We start from the raw sequence: 19,692 nt of genomic DNA on the forward strand, positions 1-19,692 counted from the left end.
ATTTACAGAATTCAAAGCCTTTATTTCTTAGAGAGTGCAAGATGCTGGGCTTTATTTGATGTCTGGCTCTGGTTTTACTTTCTAGATGGTAGCTTTTTTCTTAAATTCCCACACTTATCAGTGACCTCCAGATTTGTAATTACAGGGAAATTACAGTATAAGGTAAACACAAACCATGAAGAAGTCATGTAGGAGAAAATCTGAGGTAGCTAAATGGCGCCTAGATAAGTAAGATAATGCTAGCCCAATTTAGATTGTTACAGCTAAAGAAGAAAATAATCTTGCATTTATTCGTCAGGTTTTCTCTGACATCTTTCAACCCTGCACGACACACTATCAGTAATGAAACCATTGGTTGGCATGGATTTTCCAGCTAATAACAATTGTTTTCCTCTCAAGATAAAACAACACTTGGGTGCCCCCAATATGATAAAGCATGATTTATCATCTGAAGGTTTATAGATTCACCTTCTATAAACCTTCAGTTCATACAACCATCATAGGTAAGCCTATCAGCCAGACAGATATTGGATTCATACCCAGACACATCTTTCCTCATCTTTCCTACAGCTAACGAACAGAACTTCAGTTTCACAAGCAATTCAATGCAGAAACTGGCTTAAAATAGATAACAGTCTGATATTTGCGTAAAATATGTTTGAGAAATCGGTTTAAGATGCCTTCATAGGACTTGTATGCAAAAAAAAAAAGGAGTACAGAAATGTGATGATGCATGGCAAAAGCAACAATGAGAGTGTACGCTTTCATAAGATTAACCATTCCTCAGCAAATTATTATTATTAAACAGGATTTATATAGCTCCAACATATTACGCAGCGCTGTAAATCTCTACAAGATCATATCAGAACAAAAACAAATGTCCGTGTACCCAGATTGGGGCTGTAAATAGTCTATTTCTTGCCCCAAACTGAATGCTGATATGACACCCAGGCAGTTTTGAGTTGTTGTGGGATGGGTAGAAAGAATTACACTTGTTGCTCTCTGTTTTCAGTTTAGCATTCTAATATCCATAAAATATCCCCCCATGGCAAGCATAAATCTAGCAGCTGATGCCCATAGAGGTAAGGCAGGTGCCACATAATTGAGCTGTTTTCATTCTTAACTGACTGCAATTTAATGTCTGTGGAAACAGAGCAGACTCTAGGCTCATCCTGATGTGATATTTGAGGAATTCCAGCCAATTCTCAGGTGACCCCCTCTATATAGTTCAGGTGTGTAGTTGTTTGCTTGTAATATAGTGGGTGGTGTTTTTTCTCCTGCATTGAATGTGACTGCTGTGCCTTGCAAGCAAAAAACTTTACCTGCAATGTGACCAGTTGCCATCTTTAAGGCAGTGGTAGTCATGACACTTCTTTGACCACAATTTCACATTTTAATCACTTTCAGATGATAAATTAGTGAAATGCTATTGGTTGTCTTAACAGTTTTTTAGCCAAAGATCCTGAATCCTAAACAAGTCATAGCTTTTGAAGTCCTAATCATACTTTAAATGGACCAAACATTTGGGATCAGGCAGCCCAGTTTTCCCCAGATTCTCCTACCAGTGTTAAAGGAAATATTAAAACAGTACATTTATGTAATAATTTCCCCACATCTGATGCAGAGTGGCTGGTCTACAAACAGGCGTTTTTCCTGTTGCTTAGTGTTCAGGGGGAAAATTGATTGCACCCACATAGCAATTACTTCACCACCATGTGTGCTGCTCAATATTAGTCCATGGAATTTTGATGACCTGTGTTTGAGGTGCATTTCAAACACAGGATAGTAATGCCCATAAACAATTACTCTTAAATTCCCCTGCGTGACCGGAATTTCAGTTGTGTGAAGCACGTAAATATTTTCACTCAACTTTTTTTATAAAGATTTTCCCCAATTATTCACCCACCAGTTTTTCCCAAAATATTTGCAAAGTGTGGAAAAATACCCACTACTATACTATTAGGATTCATTAGATATGCTAATATTTAATTTATGAACATTTATCCAGTGATTGTCACATAATACTTTGAAACAGAATCTGGGTGGATTCCGTTGAACCTTACATGGGCAAATTTTCCTTGGTGTTCATGGAGTGAATTTCACCAGTGAATCCTTAATAATAATAATAATAATAATAATATTAATGTTGCTCCATGTATGGACAATCTCAGAGTTTATTTCTTTAGCTACTCTTAAGCTGCGTACACACATCCAATTTTTATCGTTGGAAATGAACGATGAACGACCGATTGGCCAAAAATCGTTTGTAAAAAACGTAACCAACGACGCCGACGAACGAGGATAGTCGTTGGAAATGAACGACCGGACCGGCGGATCGGATTGGACGACGATCGTTGACCATCTATCGTGTGTAATGTCGTTCAGTGATCGTGCATGTTCTGAGCATGCGCAATGAACGAACATTTGATTGATACAGGCTGTATTGTGTATGTGAGTGTATGTGTGTGTATATATACGTGTGTACAATATCTTTGAACGATCGTGTCGTTATCTGTATGTACAGGATCGGTGCTTTACGATCGTTCGCAGATATCGTGCAGGATCGTTCGTCGTTCGTTTACAAACGATAATAATTGGAAGTGTGTACGTAGCTTTACAATATACTTGTCAGAAAATCAGTCAACATAACTAGCTTGCAAAAGCAAAATAGTAGCCTGCATTTTTGAAATATGAAAAGTTCCATTAATATTAACAGGCAAACACACCTAGATCAATGAGTTTAACCTGGTAAATATCCACAACAAAGAGGACAAACAATTTGCATTTGCACAAATATATCTTCTTAAAAGTGTTTTGTGTGAGTATGCTAAGGATTTTGTGAGATCTCCATTGCCCAGTTAGCGACCTCCTCAGAACAGGGTCAAAACAAGGTCACCTGGTCAAGAGAGAAAGAGAAAGCAATGGTCTTTGTTCTACTTATCTCTCCTGTCCCTGGCTAACAAGACACACTTTGGAGAGGTTATGCCAGGAAAGGTGCCTGCCAGTGACTGGCTATCAGGTCACTGTTAGGTCATAGGTTAATGGCCTGCCTTGTGACAGTACAAGATTCCAGGGGCAGATTAATGGTGCAAAAAATAAACTGTCTCTCCAGGTCTTCCTTGGCGCAAGTGAAGCCATGTTATGATACATCTTCAAGAGCAGACGAGGAATGAAGTGTTCCTAGATGTATCCTATACAGGTTTCCAGTCAGGAAAGTGGAGCCATCACAGATCAGTATGTCTCAGCCGTGCCAGGAGATGGCGGGGGTGGCTGTCTTCCAGTGCAATATCAAACAAACAGCTTTTGGCCTCCATATAAAAGGGAAGCAAGGGATGACTCAGGACAGAGTGTAACATCCTCCTGGTTATATGTTGCTGGAATGCACCTCAACTTACAAAAAAGGATGATGTGCTCAAACAAAATCTGCGGAAAGTGCAGTACTGACCATTAGGTGACTGCTGGACAAGTGGGCATAATACAATCACTGAAAGTTCTTTGTTTATAAATACACATACTTGGAAATGTGTATGAAGGAGGGGGTGAAAGAAAATCCAAACATCTGTATGCAAAAGAGAACAGGCCAGGTGAATCATTAGCTTCTTCAGAAACATCAAATGTGTACTGTCCATAGAAATGATGAGCATGGGTTGGTTGGAGCCAGTGGCAACCAAACAGTCCAAGGCTGGGTACTTAAGGGCGGATCTGCTGCAAATTTTACACTTAATCAACAAATCTGAATGATTTTCTGTTATTTGTGTAGTCAAAGCTGCACATGTGTGCAACATACTGCCTTCCAAATCCAAACTGTTAAAAAGTGAATGTGCAAGTTTGACTGGAGAAAATAGACTATCATTGGTGATCCAATAAACCTGGAAAGGTTTTCCTAAAAATAATTTGCTAGTAGTTGGCAATTTTTTTCAACCCTGGACTAGATACATTCCAGGTTTGCTGGGTCACCCAGGTTCTTTCATGATATCTTCTATCTTCAACCAGTCTTGGAAAGCTTTAATAAATCCAGTACTTCAAATCAGGATTTAGCAAGATGTCTGATTACTTAACAACTATTTGAAGAGGGAATGATTAGTTCATAACATCAGATGGGAAATGCATTTAATTTCTGATTCACTTTAGATGATTTTTATCAGATTAGAAGTAAAATATCTTCCTGTATGCACTTTGCCTTAATAGTCTTCTACTGGGAAGAATGAGCACAGAGTAATGGAAAGGACTTTATTACATAACATTCCTGAAGAATATGTTGCTGCAGTTTCGGTAAAATGCTAGTTGCCTGATCAAAAGCCAAGGCTTTTGATCATGTGATCTCTATTGAAGCAGAGGACTGAACAGATTACATGACCGTATACCTGACATAGGAGGGAGTCCATAGCTATAGTTTGTTCTGGTAAGAAGATCTTTTTTTATACAGGTACACCTGAAGCAGCATATAGATAGGATGTGATAGTGTTCAGCTTCTCTAAGCAATAAAGGAAGAATCAATACTCTATGACAGTTGATGGCCTTCACCTATTTATTATCTCTCACTTTTCATGGAACGCTGGCCTTGAACTAAGACCATACCAAAGATTATTAGCGAAATAACTGTGACTAATATTTTCCAAGACGACCGTTGCACCTTACACACGCAGCTTGCATTTTTTTAAGGAAATAAATGCACACTCATATGTCCCTCCGCCTATTCTAGTTGTCTGTTAGCAATAGCTGTAATATATTTTTGGAGCCAATGACGGTCAATATCAGATATTGTGACACCACTAGCTTTCTGCAATCTTATTACAGGTCAGTGCCTCACAGGAATGAAGAAAGAGACTATTTCTAAAGCAGTGAATCTGTCAATCACCAAACTGTCTGTGGTGGAGAATCTTTGAGGTCTATGGTATTTTCACTGGAATCGATTGATTCTTCATATTCTGTAAGAATGCCTTTGAGCAGCTATTGATCAAAAAGTAGTGGTTACTTGTTAAAGTTACAGCTATCAAAGGAACTATAAACAGGAGATTAACTCAAGCAACCCCATTGTCCTAAATATTGGAAATTGGCAATCCCCCCCTAAAAAAATTGTTGCTATATATTTACTATTTTAGTTGCCTTTATTTCTGCTGCTTGTCAAATAGACCATGACAAGGCATTAGGACTGGGGTCATTGCCAGGGATTCCATGAGCAATCGGCAATGTACCTGACAGCAATTATCTTTTTGGCTATCTATAAGGGTGACATTCTTCCCACTGGCCAGCAATGTAAGAGGTATTCTTCCTACTGACCACCACACTAATGTTATCTGTGGATATAGTAATTATAGAAGGGGTTCCCTCAGACCTGAAAGCTCTTTCAAGGGATTCCCCCATGATAAAATTTTTGAGAAAGGCTGCGCTAGTTCATGAGTACAGAACACCTCTACTGCTGCTCTTCTCTATAGGATAGGTGTCAGGTATTCTGTACTCCACAGAGTGAGCAGGGAACAATGCATTTGGTATGTCAGCACCAGAAATTATCAGTTAAAGGATTTCTGGAAGGATCAAGACATTTACTTCCACTTATCCTACAGATAATAACAAAACGATGTAATAAAATTATTCACAAATCAACAGGGAACAAATGAGGGTAGCTGATAAATTTATTATAATTACTAAACTTTATAAAGCAAATATTTTGAATCACTCTAACAATATTGTCATCACCGATTTTAACAAGTTCTGTAGAACTATTGCCATCATTCCTTATCCCTCTGGTAACACAAATACGGGGAATGCACAAACGCCATCCAGGACAATTCACTGGTATTCATCTTTCATCAAATCTGTTTGTTAAACAGAATCATTTAAAGGCCATTCTCAGTTTAAGTCATTACTGGGTAAAATATGTCACATAAACGAGTCTTTTATGGGTAATGTACAACATCTTGGTTGATGGGGATGGGAAATCTCACATTGTCACCGCTGCTGGCATTCAAAATCAGAATTAGAGATTAGAAGTACAGAAGTGACTTGGTATAGGAACCAGGGTTGTTTGTTTATAACAGAACTATGAGCAAAAATAAAAATGACAAATGCTGGAGTCTGTCACTAACATAGCACAACCTGTAGCTGCCATTGCTAGGCAGATTGTTGTGCATGTACAAAAATAGATATTTGGAAAAAAACCAAGGCACAAGGCTGGTTAGCAGTATTTATTATAATACAATAAATGTTACTTTAGGAACGGAAACATGTAAGAGAAATGTGTTGGCTTCTATTGACGACTCCTCCTGAAAATACAAATTTCCTTATTGTCATTCAGATCCAATGCCTGCAGTTTGAGTCACCAACCTGAACCAAATATAGAGATCCACAATTCTTTATTCAGAATTGTCTGGCTGCAGGTTTGTTCTTGGCCTTTAATTTAGAAGATCATAAAACAAAAGAAAGCCAAAAACTAGTCTTTTCAGCAGGAGATATACATGGACAGCTTATGTATTTCTCTCCATACATGACTCCTTTCATTTCAAGATGCTTGTACTACATGTAATGAGTAACAGCAAATTGCTTTTCTAAATTATTCGCTATGAATACATCCCAAGGCGTGGAGGACTGGAACATTTAAAATCTGCATGCCTGTTTGTGTACTGATTGGTGCATTAGTGAACGTGATAAGGATTTTGTGTTGTTTTTGGATAGTGGTGCATGACTTGCCTGTCCCATGGTGACACGAAGAATCTTTTGGCACTTTGCAGATGGTCTTTATCCCAACACTCAAACTACTGACAGCTTCTTAGCAATGGCACATTCCTCAAGCTTCGTGAAACAGAGGAGATAATTCATCACTGTGCCAGTGTGCCTGGAGACAGTAAGTCGGCAAGCTAGTTTGCAGTCAAATACTACAATAAATGAAGCACATAGTACCACCATGTTCCAATTACATACTGAGCTCATATAGCATGCATCAACTTTATAAAGTCTTCAGAACATGCTAAATGGGTCCCTCAAAACAAAAAGTGCAGCCACTGTATATATAACAAATCTGAAGTGCAGGATAGTACACATGGTACAGTACAAAACAAAACATTTCCCAGCACACTGACTGCATATGAGTCTAAATGGTTTAAACTGTTAGTGTAAAAAAAAAAGGTTTGTTGCACACGGTTATAGACATACAGTATATGAAGCCACCCCACCATATTGAAACACCTGAAATGTGTGGTCACTATGTTTATATAAGGGATATATAGCTCAAAGTACTTGGCACCCAGACAAGGGTGATAATGCCCCCCAGGGGATGGGTCCATGACAGTGTGGGCTGTTTTAGAGCCTTTTCACACCTGTGGTATATACCCACACAGTTTTCAGCTCCCAGGCACATGGCCTGCTTTGTGGCTGGAAAAGGCCAACCACACTAAAGGCAACTACATGTGCACATGGCTGCAGTTGCGGTACAATTCCCAACAGCAACCACACTGCCAAAATTGACTTTTCAGGAACTGCACAGTGATCTGCTCCAGCTGCCTGCACCTGCTATCAAAAATGGCCTATTCCACGCCCATTCATTTGAATTGGAGTAGCTATAACTGCAGTTGAGCCCAAGGCAGAACGCTGTGGCTCTGCATGGCTCTGAAATGGCCTTTAGTGTGTATGTGTTTGTGGGGAGAGCTCCAGATTGAAGGTGAATATTGCACTCTATACTCTATAGCAACTACAAAGCTCCAGGTTGTTTGATGTATGCCTCAAACCCAAGTATGTAAACACTGGCAACCATTTAGATTATTTTATAAATGCAAAAGCAAGAGAACTATACAAACTAAAAACCAGCACAAAACAAAAAATACAGTTTCATTATGTTTGTCATCTGGAAGGTGAGCTGTGGAATGGTTTTATGGTAAATTATCAGCATGCAGAGAGAACATTCCTAATGAAGCAGACAAAATGTTTTGGGTCTGACATCACTCTGTGAGGGTGTTGAGTATTGATGGTTGTAGAAGATTTGCTCCATCTGATACAAGATCCCTGAATGGGCAGCTTAACTTTCACTTGCTCTCACACAAGTATGTTTATATATCACTTTGTTCTGCTCATAGTTGTACGGCACCAGATTGGCTTTATTTGATACAGATAGAAGTGGTTTGCCATTGCACTGGTCCTAATACAAACATTGTAAGCCTCATGTTTATGCATTTCAAATAACATCATAGCCTCCCCAGAAAAAAAGCACAGCAGGGCCGAGCCTGCAAAATATAGCAACAACAAGGATTTAGTTCAAGGTTAGGCTGGGGAACCCTTATCTGATTCATGCCTGTAATTTATCACATGGAAGCCATCATTAGTGTCAAGCTGTTTTATTACCCACTAACTTAACACTGAAAGCTGTTTTATTAAGAGTCAAGTGTGATGTCACTGATGGGAGAATGATTTACTGCACACAAGGGGCTTTGGTGGGAGTCATGGGGAACTCTCCAGTAATCAGTGGAGCTGGGCTGTGATTGGTGGATGAAGAATATGGTAGGGATGACTGATCCTTTACATTGAATATTTTCAGCCTGGAGCCCAGAATGATTATTTGCATTCCCAAATTTCAAAGAGGGGAATGAGGGACACTTCTTATCACCAGACCGGTTCACATCAGACCATGTATGCGTCATTTGCATATTGTACATGTTTATATATATATATATATAAATATATATATACATATATAAATAGTTTTTCAAGTTTTAGTTAGACCAGGTAAGGGTTAAAAACAGGTCTGCTTTTTTTCGCATGGGTGTACCATTTGTGAAATTATCCTTTATTTTCTGTTGCAAAGAGTAGAAATTTCCCAAAGTGATGACAATGCCCCTCTTAGGCAGTGGCCCCTGGAACAGGTGTCCCCAATAAAAAGTTCCTTCCTATCCCTTGATATGGTGACAAGATTTGCCTTCATTTTCTGTTTCAGTTACAATGATCACTAGTACAAGTAGAGGGGTGTATCTCTTTGTTGGGACACCATAGTTCTAACCCTACCCTTACACTACCCTTATACATTATTTTTATATGTGTCTTTTTTCACATTTGCTGGTTACCTGGCTGACCTTATAATTCTACTTAAGTTAAGTAGTATTTTCAGATGGAGGTTTGTAAGGGTAGCACACAAGTTTCTGTCATGACAGGCTGCCTTTGCAAAAAAAAAAATGTCACCCATGGGAACCAAATGGAATTACTACTAGCTTATGTCTGCTCACTACAAATGGGTTTCTTGCCTGGCAGTTATCAGGGTGCTTGCAATTAATTGCAAACTTGTATCTGTAGCAAAATATATCATAATCCAGGTTACCAATAATAATTACTACTCCTTTCCAAGAAGAGGTTTATAGAACCTATTTGTGATGTGCTCTACCAGCAAAAATAAATTAATAAAATCTAGTTTCCATATCCCTTAACACCTCAATATTGTATAAAAGTTTAATGCTAATAAGTGTCTGGAAACATATGGATATGTTTTATCCTTCAGGACCATTACATCTCTAACCTCTTAACCTAGCTCCTATTCCTGTAGCTTGGTGTTTGTGCTGTTGTCTGGTGGGCAGTCAGCTCCAAGGCATTCAAGCAGCACTGTAACCAGATCTAACAGGCAAAAATTTGAGGACAAACAGGTAAGTGTAATTGTAATTTGTACCTTCATTTCACTGGAGATGTTATTAGTACCCTTAATGTTGCGCATCAAGTGGTAGCACCTTAGTTTAGTGAGATATAAGTATAGCAAATTGTAAAACATAGTATAATACTTTACTTCATCATCACCTGTACTAGCCTCAAATAGATTAAATTAGATATAACAACCAATAGATAGTTGGATTTTATTTACATACTATCAGTCGGCTCTGAAAGTAGACCAGGAGTTTAATAACTAGCAGAGTAAATACCCAACATGTAACTAGCCAATTCCCTAGTCACGCCTTCCAGGACCAGTTTTAGTGTATGGCAAATTGGGCTTTTTCCCAGAGCCCTAGCTGACATAATGGCAGGGGTGCAGGAAGCTTGAATTCTGGGCATCTGGAGCCCTCACTTCATATTTGACCAAGGCTTTATTCTACATCCATCCCTGACACCATCTCCTAAACATTGTGCTTATTAACACAAACAGTCAATTTGTGATGGAGTTGCCACTTACTGTGCTTCCTTTTTCAACCACTAGGTGACCAGTAGTATTTTATAGGTTTCAAAAATGTCTTGCGCGGGAACTAGAGAGGTTTAGGAAGCAAAAATGTTCCAATTCTTTCTCAAAAAAGCTTCCAAAAAGCCTTAAAACTGCTTACAAACAGCTTAGCAGCCATTTAAAAGGCTTTCCTTTTCAAGTCTATTAAAACATTTGGCACTGTATGAAGATCCCTAGGACTGAGACCAAACTGCACCACAACCCTGCAATAAAAAAGAATTTTTAACCACTGTCCTTAATTTAACAATAACAATGGGAAGGCTTCGAGGTTATTTTAGTTGTGAACTGATAGGAAACTGTGGCGTCAAACGCTGCAAAACCACCCATAATGTTTTGCTGTACTCGAATGTCAATAAACTGGATTTGAGTTTGTATTTCCTCACTGACAAATAACGCCTTTATAAACCCTAAAAACATTAGTCTAATATGTTGCAGATTACCGCTCTTTATGTGGCTGCATTAGTTTCCTTTTTCAAGCTAACTATTTCCCACTAACTCACTGGACCTGTAGATGGATTTAGATTTATAAAGCTTAAAACCACCTCAAACAAGGCACCCAAAAATAGTTTTTTTTAAGGGTCCTGCTTGTTTAGCTTATGCCTGCTAGCCAGGCCCAATCTAAAACGTATCTTCTTCCCTTAATATCTATTGGGCACAAGGGCAAAATCAACAAGTATTTTCTATGCTTGCTGAAAAATGTTCTGACTAATGAAAACTACTGCCGCCATAATATCTAAGGACTGGTAAGCGGTAATATAATACATTTTTGTTCTTGGGTTTTAATAAAATCCCAGTTAGTGGTTTCCATGGGTAACTTCATATTTGTTCTGCAGAGGGAATTTTTTTATATAAACCGGGAGCCCTTATCACTGCCCTTCAGCAATCTCATTTTTGTTTAAAATAACCTGGATGACAGATATATTTGCATGTCAGCCTAAACTCCGAGAACTGGAATCAGAAAAAGCCTGCATTTTTATAGATTTCATTATCAGAGGTCGTATTTTTTGCTGGTGTTGAACATAAAGGAGAGTCTGGGGCCAAAAGGACTTGTCTCTCTTGGATGAAGGGCCAGTAATGGTACATAAGTATTTCTTTCCTCTCGTCTCTTGCCAAAGCCTGACAGTCTTGGGGTCACTCTGGGGCCACTCACTGTATTTATTAGAAATGAAATTTCCCATTTAAAGTACTTTCTGGCTGGAGCTTTCGCTGCACACTTAATGAATCTACATTTGGGATTTCGCTGGGTGATTAGAACAAATCTATATGTTTAACGTTTCGTTGGCACGAATGCTCTCCCTTTTAAGTTGAACTGATATCAGTTCTGTGAATATCTCAGTTTGACTGAAGGTCCATGAGTGAAGTAGCAAAACAGTCCTACAGCTTTTCTCTTCCATGTTCTTTTGTGCAAATACATATCAATAAAAAACATAAACACACATAAGGTGTGAGGGAGTCTGAATTGCCTCTGTCTCTCATATATATGTAAAAGTAAATATGTTTTTTACTCTAATCTGGTCTGTATACATTGTAATACTATTCAATACTTTACGGTGAAGTTCTGATGGATAGTAGGCACCATAAGAGTAAATGTTCTGCTCTTAGCACCCAGTGAGATTTATGCTGTCCTATTTTTATGGTGCACAAAAGGAAATTGATCAGTGCTGGCATCATCCTTGTACAATTTTCTCTCTGTATGACGGGCTTATCATGTATCCTGAGTTTGCGCTTATTTAGAGTTAATTTTTGAATTATTTCATTTTGGCGCCGGTTTCCCACATTTGGCCCAGACAATGTAAGGATTGGGCACACTGCATGGGAGACTTTCACTGCTGATAAGGTAAGTATTAATTGATAGTTAAGCTGATAGTTTAAGGATTAAGTGTTGGGGAAAAGTTTAAGCAGCCCTTTTCTTTACCAGTGTTTACAGAAACCACTGCCAAATATAAATTGTTCAGCTGATAAACAATTCAGGGAAATCAGTGAGCAAAATCTCTGTTCCAGTCTGTCTCCCAGATACAGTTATTCTGCTGTTGGATTCCACCATCTTGCCTCTGACAAAATGAAGACAGGTTAAAGCTTAGATGTTATTCTGTGTCTATGGATAGAAGTAGGATCTTAGCTGTTGACTTAAAAATGTTGCATATCAGAAACAGCTCTAGCTCACCTTCCTCACCCTACTCAGATATCTTTTGGCTGGAGATTGCTGCTGAACCTAACCTTAACACCTAGCTTCTAAGGTAACCTTATAATATATTCAGTCATGTTAAAAAAAAGTAAGTACAAATGAGATATTAAAAGTTGTTTTTAGCAGTTTTGAAGACATTATATCTACCTACAGATAATCTGATATACATGAATAAATGACAAATAAAACTGATACTGTATTTATAACCATAATTCTATTTTCATAATGCAGCTTGGTCACCTGGAAAAAATAAGTACACCCATACATTTTCCACCACTTGGAATCACAATTAGGTGTTCCAGCTGGGGTGCCAATAATGGGAACCCCCCTAAGTGTTCTCTTTTCTAATTCTGTGCATTAAATCACCATACAAAGATCAAAAGTCGAGTATACACAATAGATTCCCATCGCTGGATATCATCTCACTTGATTACAGAGTCCCTACAATTGGAATAGTCCAATACGAAAAGTACAGCAGTCATCCCTGCTCAGTCGCTGTTCATTGATCCATCAGAACAAATTATTCAACTACTTTTGGGGACCACTGTGTATGCGCTAGATTTGTGTCCAAGATGATCACAATTGTTTGTCATGCCCAAAAATCAGCTAGCATATGTACATAGCGTAAGGGCCTCAGAAAGAAGGCTGTGGGCCCCTATGAGTATAGCAAAGGATTTTAAAAAGTGACAAAATATGTGAAGGCATAACCACAATTCCTGAAATCCCAAATTTATCTTGCAGAATCTGCAGGATACNCTTACAGTAATGTCAAGGTGCATGCACTTCAACAATTAGAGATTGCAACAAATAACACTACATGGGACAAACAAAACATTACAGCAAGGATATAGCTTGCCATAGAGCATATAGGCAGAGACACTGTGTTGAGGACTGATAGTTCTGTGGACTGATGGATCAAAAGACAGTAGACTTATTTCTCACAAAACAGTCAGCATTTCTCCTGAAGAACCCCAAATCAGAATTAAAGCCTGATAGAAATGTTATGGAAGTTGCTCTACTGCTTCAGGGTTTAAGCAGCTTGCAGCTATCAAATCAACTATGAAGTTTCCATTATAGCAAAGTGTGATTGATGTAAAAGTGAGGCCATTTCTCCAAAAGTTGAAGTTGAAACAAAAGTTAATCTTTTACCTTGATTAATTTTTTTTGATGCAACAAGGAATGATTCAGTGGAGTGTGGAGTGTTTTTAAACTGTGGCATGGAGGAGTGGTCAATATCTTGATTAAGTCAATGTTGGACATTGGTGGGAAGTTATGCAAAAAGCCTGCAAGAAGTAAATTCTGCCAAAGAATGCAAAACCAGTTTATGGGACCAAAGGTGTACCGTATATACTCGAGTATGAGTCGATCCTAGTATAAGCCGAGGTACCTTTTTTTACCTTGGAAAACAGGAAAAATTGATTGACTCGAGTATAAGCAGAGGGTGGGAAATGCTGCAGCTACTGGCAAGTTTCAATATTCAAAATAAATACCAATAAAATTACAATAATTGAGGCATCAGTAGGGTATATGATTTTAAATATTTAATAAATATTATTTCAAAGAAAAACAGTAAACTATCTTAAAAGGGTCAACAAAATCAATATGGTATCAACAATGATACCTTAAGAGTACTACCCTCTTAGTAGTAGCCGGCGTACCCCCACCGTCTTTCCGGCTTTTGCGGCCAGCATATTACCACTTCAGCCTGATGACATTGTTTTCAGGGGGACGGAAACCGCTGGACGCAGCTACCGGATCGGTCGGACGATGCCGCTGGTGTGCAGGGACAAGGTGGGAGTGTGGCTCGGGGCTACCGTTCCTAGCAACTTTTTCTTACCTCGAGCCACACTCGGGGTATTAACCATGTGCAGTGATGACTGCACAAATGTACCCCAAGCAGCACACACTGCCACTATACTATCACTTCTGTTCACTTCTACAAGTAAGGTTCACTTTATTTTCTATATCCAATCTGCTCCCACTGAATCCAGAGCACTTTTTCTTTTAGCTCTGGTTCAGAAGATCTGAAGCTACTAGCAAGGCTCACTGTGCAGGAGTCTGTGTGTGATGTGGAGCAACATACAATTTCAGGTAATGCTGCTCTGTCTCATCACATTCAGTAGGGACCGAGCAGTGTTATCTGAAACTGAATGAAACTGACAGGCTCCTTGCACAGTAAGCCCTGCTAGCAGCTGTGATCTCATGAACCAGAGCACCTAGAAACAAAAGTGCTCTTTATTCAGTGGAAGTATATTTAGTGGTGTATTGGGGTACCTGTACCTTTTAGCTGACAAAGGGGCATGTGACGTCACTCCGTCACGCCTGGGCCAGAGCAAGCTACTGCAGCGCACAGAAGAGGACTACAAGCCGCAGGTACCTAAGGGGTCTGGCGGGCGCCACCGCGCCGTCACTAATAGTCGAATCTGCCAGGGACCAATGCACCTGACTGGAGTATAAGCCGAGGGTGACTTTTTCAGCACATTTAGGGTGCTGAAAAAAGTCGGCTTATACTTGGGTATATACGGTACTTACTTTTTCTACAGTACACCTTTACATCTGATTGATGTCTTTGTTTAGAAAATGGGTAAAACAGTCATCTTTCTTGTGTTTTTAATAAATATTGTTATCATCCTTATCTGTAGATGTTGCCTTAATGAAGACCTAATGCTTGCCTGGCAATTCCTTTTCAGATTGTTGTCACTGGAATATATATTTTCTTCCCTTTCAGTACCACTGACAATAGTCATCAAGAAAATAGAGTACAGCAATATAATCCTTACTCTCTCCAAAACTCAAAAGGTTTGGGTTTAGATAACTTACTTTTTGTTTTTAGGGTGGGCGGCGGTATAAATTGGTGTTGTTTGTCTTTCATCTTCCCAGATTTTTTCTATGACAAGTAGTCAACCAAAACCGTTCTCTTTCCAATCTCTGACCAATCATGTTGCAGCACCTCTCACTAATATCTCTTACAATGCAGGACCAACAGTCATTTGTACTAGTTCAGGGTTTATTAAATCATTTTTAAATGTCCATATTTCTTCTTTATTCTGTAATCTAACTCACAGTTTAAGGAACACACAGAATCACAGATTTTTGTAATCTAGCAGTAAGCTGTAACAAATCTATTTTATTAAGAATTCATTTGTGTTAGAATACATTGCAATTTGAACATTTGTTATATGTTTACTATATTATGTTGATGTCAGATGCTGTATTTTGGTGTATTTGCATAGTCATTAGATATTGATACTGCATTATTTTGTGGTGCTTTGGCTCTACTACAATTTTTGATATGTTGACATTCAAGTCAGTTGAGATTGTATCTATCAAATCCCAATGCCTATAAATTATCTGTCAACAACACAGGCAATATTGCAGTTACATTCAATACAAATATATGAATAGGATCATCAGCAGGTAATGCCTTTAACAAATTTTACTGATCTCTCCCTGTTCAGTCATCACAGTATTGCAGACATCCTTAATGTTTGTTGAATCTTTGTATAATTATAAAAATACATTCCTTCAAGGAACAAAAAACAATAATATACACTACCTATTACTTAAGAAATTGCTGTAATACAGATTACTGTTAGACCCAAAGGTGCTGCAGCTGTTGTATAGCTCTCTGTAGAAGCAATCTGGCCCTTTACTGACCTCTGTCCAATTCAGCACTTGGTTTCCTTTGCTTGTGACATATATGCCTTTCATAAAAGTAGAGTGAGTGCTCTCAGCACCCAGGATTTTGGATCCTGGCCCCTCCTCTTGTGTGTAGGGGGTTCTGTGCTTTTCTACCACCTATAAATTAATGTGTGTTGGAGGTTTGCAGGAAGATAGCATGGTGATAGAGTGAAATGAGAGTCAGGACTGGAGGGAGTCAGCAGTCAGAGAGGAGCCTGGCTCGCTCCCTGAAAGATTACTCACACTCCTCTGTGGAGCCCTGCTGCATTCCCCAAAATCCTAACAGCTCCACACTCCTCCTGCTCCTAATGAATCATGTTCTGTAACCTTTACCCCGGCCACCGCCAGGTTAATCTACCAAAATACACTCAGCACTCTACCTTCAAAAGAGAGAGAAAGCTTAGACACTCCAAGACCTGTACTCACTGCAAGCCAGCAAGGAGCTGCTACAGGATTCATAAAGTTAGCTTAAGTGCAAAAACTACAGAAAACTAATGTAGAATCATATATGGGGTCACTGTAAATGTGCAATAAAAGGCCCATCTTTTAATATTTCCTATATGAGGTCACTTTAAATGTGCAATAAAAGGCCCATCTTTTAATATTTCTTATATGGGGTCACTGTAAATGTGCAATAAAAGGCCCATCTTTTAATATTTCTTATATGGGGTCACTGTAAATGTGCAATAAAAGGCTTATCGTTTAATATTTCTTGAAGAATGCAGCTAAACAGCCAAAGCATATATATTTGCTATCTTGTCGACAATATCATGCTGAATTTAGAAAAGTATTGTTTAATTAATTAGATCTAACAGAAAAGACATAGATATTAATAATATACACAGTCATCATTGTGAGGAAATACTTTCAAATAGACAGGAAAGTCTTTAAAAAACTGTACCGATGTCTAAGTCCTGTAAATTTAGACTCTTTCAAATAAAAGGAGGAAGGAGCTGTAGTTACAGAATCATTTCAATTGGATTTTAAATGCAAATTGTGCCTTCAGGTGACCTTTTAGGTATGAATGAAAGAAGTTTGTATTAGTCGCCTACAGTCCAGAAAGAAACCCAAATATTTGGCATTTATGTCACTTATGTTGTATAGTAAATACCATGATAGGCACATTTCAATGAGATTATTGTGCAAATTTAGCTGTGTGTTGGAGAACTCTAAGCCTTTTTAGATTGAATGGCAAGGTTTCCTCATGAAGAAGGTTAGATCTGACTTCAAGTTCTGTTGTGACATTGAGATAGAAGGTAAAGGAGATCCCTACAAATACATAAAACATTTAATTTTTAAATGCCAAAATATTACACAGAATTTTAATAACTTTAATTTAAAAATGTGGTCTATCATGTAATTTCCCTATCTGTCCTCCTGAGCTCACAATCTAATATCCCTAACCTAGTCATAATTATTGTTTTTAAAGCCAGTAATAGAATGTGCAATAATTTTAGATGCAAGATTTTATTTAGAATATGATTCTAATGGAAATATAATATGACTTTAAACATTAATTTTTCAGTGTTGAGAAGTGTCCTTTCTTTAATCCATCAGGCTCCACTCTGACCACTTCCCCCTTCTATTTGCAACCTGGTACAGATATTTCCTTTTATTTTATTTTCTCTAGTCACAGGAAGCAAAGGAAGTCTTTCCAAAAATCTTCCCTTTGTTTATCTTCCATTGACAAATCAAAATTTGTATTCCCCATAAGTTTCTAAAACGAGAATGTGAATTTCTCCAGTGAGGACGACAATAAAAACCTGACAGAGATTTTAACTCCTATCCATTGCATTCAGCAACAAAAAGAAACAGTTTTGGGTAGCCATACACTTTAATTGATCACAAAGCCCTGTGTACAATAAAACAGATTTAATACAACAGTTTAGAGAAAACGTGTGAAATATGTCCAGTGTTAGAACTATGGGTAGATAATAAGAGGTTCATTACCTGGATGAGTTTGATGGGTGGACAAATCATTTTATTATCAGCTCTGATTTCAGACTGGGATACAAATTAATATCCAGTAACCTGGTACGATGCATGAACATCTAATATATCAGATGTTTGTAATAATGTCCAGTGAAGCCCTGGAGAATTTCAATTGCATTTAAAATGTCATTGTTTTATGTATTACAATTTCTTTGATTAATATATTAAAATGTGTAAATTGTTATTATGTACTAGAAACCAGAAGTGTGAAACTAGATGTTTTTTTTCACTACTATTTTGTTACATTTTATTTTTCCATTGAGTAACTCAGTATGACAATGTGTGTGTTATTACATGACTTCCATTGTGAATGAGAGGATTTGTGGGTAGGCTGGCTGTGTCAGTAATGACTTTTATATATGTAGTAACAATGAATGTAGTTGTATATACACATTGTATACACTGGAGGAATTACACAGGAGTTTTAAGGTAATGGTTTACATGTAGATGGCTGATTGATGGTTTTCTGTGCTGTAGGGTTACAATTTAGATCCCTCTTGGATTTTTTTTTTTACACTTTTGCTTGTAGTAATTATTGTTGATTTAGCATAAATTATTTGAATAGCATAATTATGTTTTGTCATGTGTGTCCGCCCTAATTTAATATTTATCTGCTTTTCGTTTTTAATTTTATTTTACTCCCTCTCGTTCTTTTCTTCTTTTTTAGTTCTTCATTTTCCTTTAAAAACCTGAATGTAATCCTCAATAAACTGTATAGGATAATTTCGGAGGTGGTGGGGGGGGTTGTTTCTGAGGTTATGTGAAGTCTATACCCCATTAGGATGCACAAGGAGCTTATTAGCAGCCATTATTAGGCTTATGGACTACAAGTCACACCATGACCTACCTGCCTGCTGGGGGAATACATAGAAGATGCACAGCACTGTAATTCCCCATCAACAAGAGGGACCATAAATTGTACCCATTTAGCAGGTATTAGATAAAATAATTCTGCTTATCGTTACAGGACCAAACGTCTTTTACCTTCACGTTATGCCTGATGTCTGTCCACCCCATAGATGAGAGATGATGTATTTCCTTACAAATGGAGCAATTATGTCTACCTACAGTATATAGAATGAGTGTCTACCCTCATAGATAAAGCCATGGTGTGTAGAAGGGGTATGTCCCTGTTTGATCACAATATGGTGACCCCTATTTGCCAATTCAGGGGTGCAGATCCTAACCCATCCATTATAAATCTATTCCCTGATAAACAGCCCATACTGATTAGATTAGACTGTCTCCGGGTCAGTCGGATATATAATGCTGATTTGTGTGACCCGGGGCTCTCCCCATCACAAGGCCTGGAGAGTGCTGGGTGACAGGGGACATCTGCCGACTTGTCATACCGACTGCTTAGTCCACACACCGGAGCCGACTTAATAATATTCCATCACCAGACCATGTGTCTCTGCAAGATATAGATGAACAGAAATAGGCAACTTTTCACTAGTCCTTGAATTCCAATTCAAATGAATAATTTCAACCAACTTTGTAGAAACCTCCGTTAATATATGTGTGTATTTATATATTCACACACTAATTATTCCAGAGCAGACAAGTGTGAATGTTGTATATGTTATTTGTGATTTGTACATGAGCTTCTCCTCATTTTAGTAGTTACCTATAATATATAGTCATCTAAATATGT

The 19,692-nt window shown here is 38.1% G+C and overlaps 1 long non-coding RNA gene across 1 annotated transcript in view; it reads right to left on the reverse strand.

Moving 5' to 3' along the window:
- Positions 1 to 16,824: 16,824 nt before the first annotated feature.
- The window catches only part of LOC140333051 (uncharacterized), a 5,601-nt gene continuing 2,733 nt past the window's right edge, over positions 16,825 to 19,692 (reverse strand). Inside the window, exon 2 of the long non-coding RNA XR_011921271.1 lies at positions 16,825 to 17,315. This is a non-coding gene — a long non-coding RNA (uncharacterized lncRNA). The remainder of the gene's footprint in view (positions 17,316 to 19,692) is intronic.

The sequence above is a fragment of the Pyxicephalus adspersus genome, chromosome 6 (genome assembly GCF_032062135.1).
Source record: "Pyxicephalus adspersus chromosome 6, UCB_Pads_2.0, whole genome shotgun sequence".
In the NCBI taxonomy this organism is placed as follows: domain Eukaryota; kingdom Metazoa; phylum Chordata; class Amphibia; order Anura; family Pyxicephalidae; genus Pyxicephalus; species Pyxicephalus adspersus.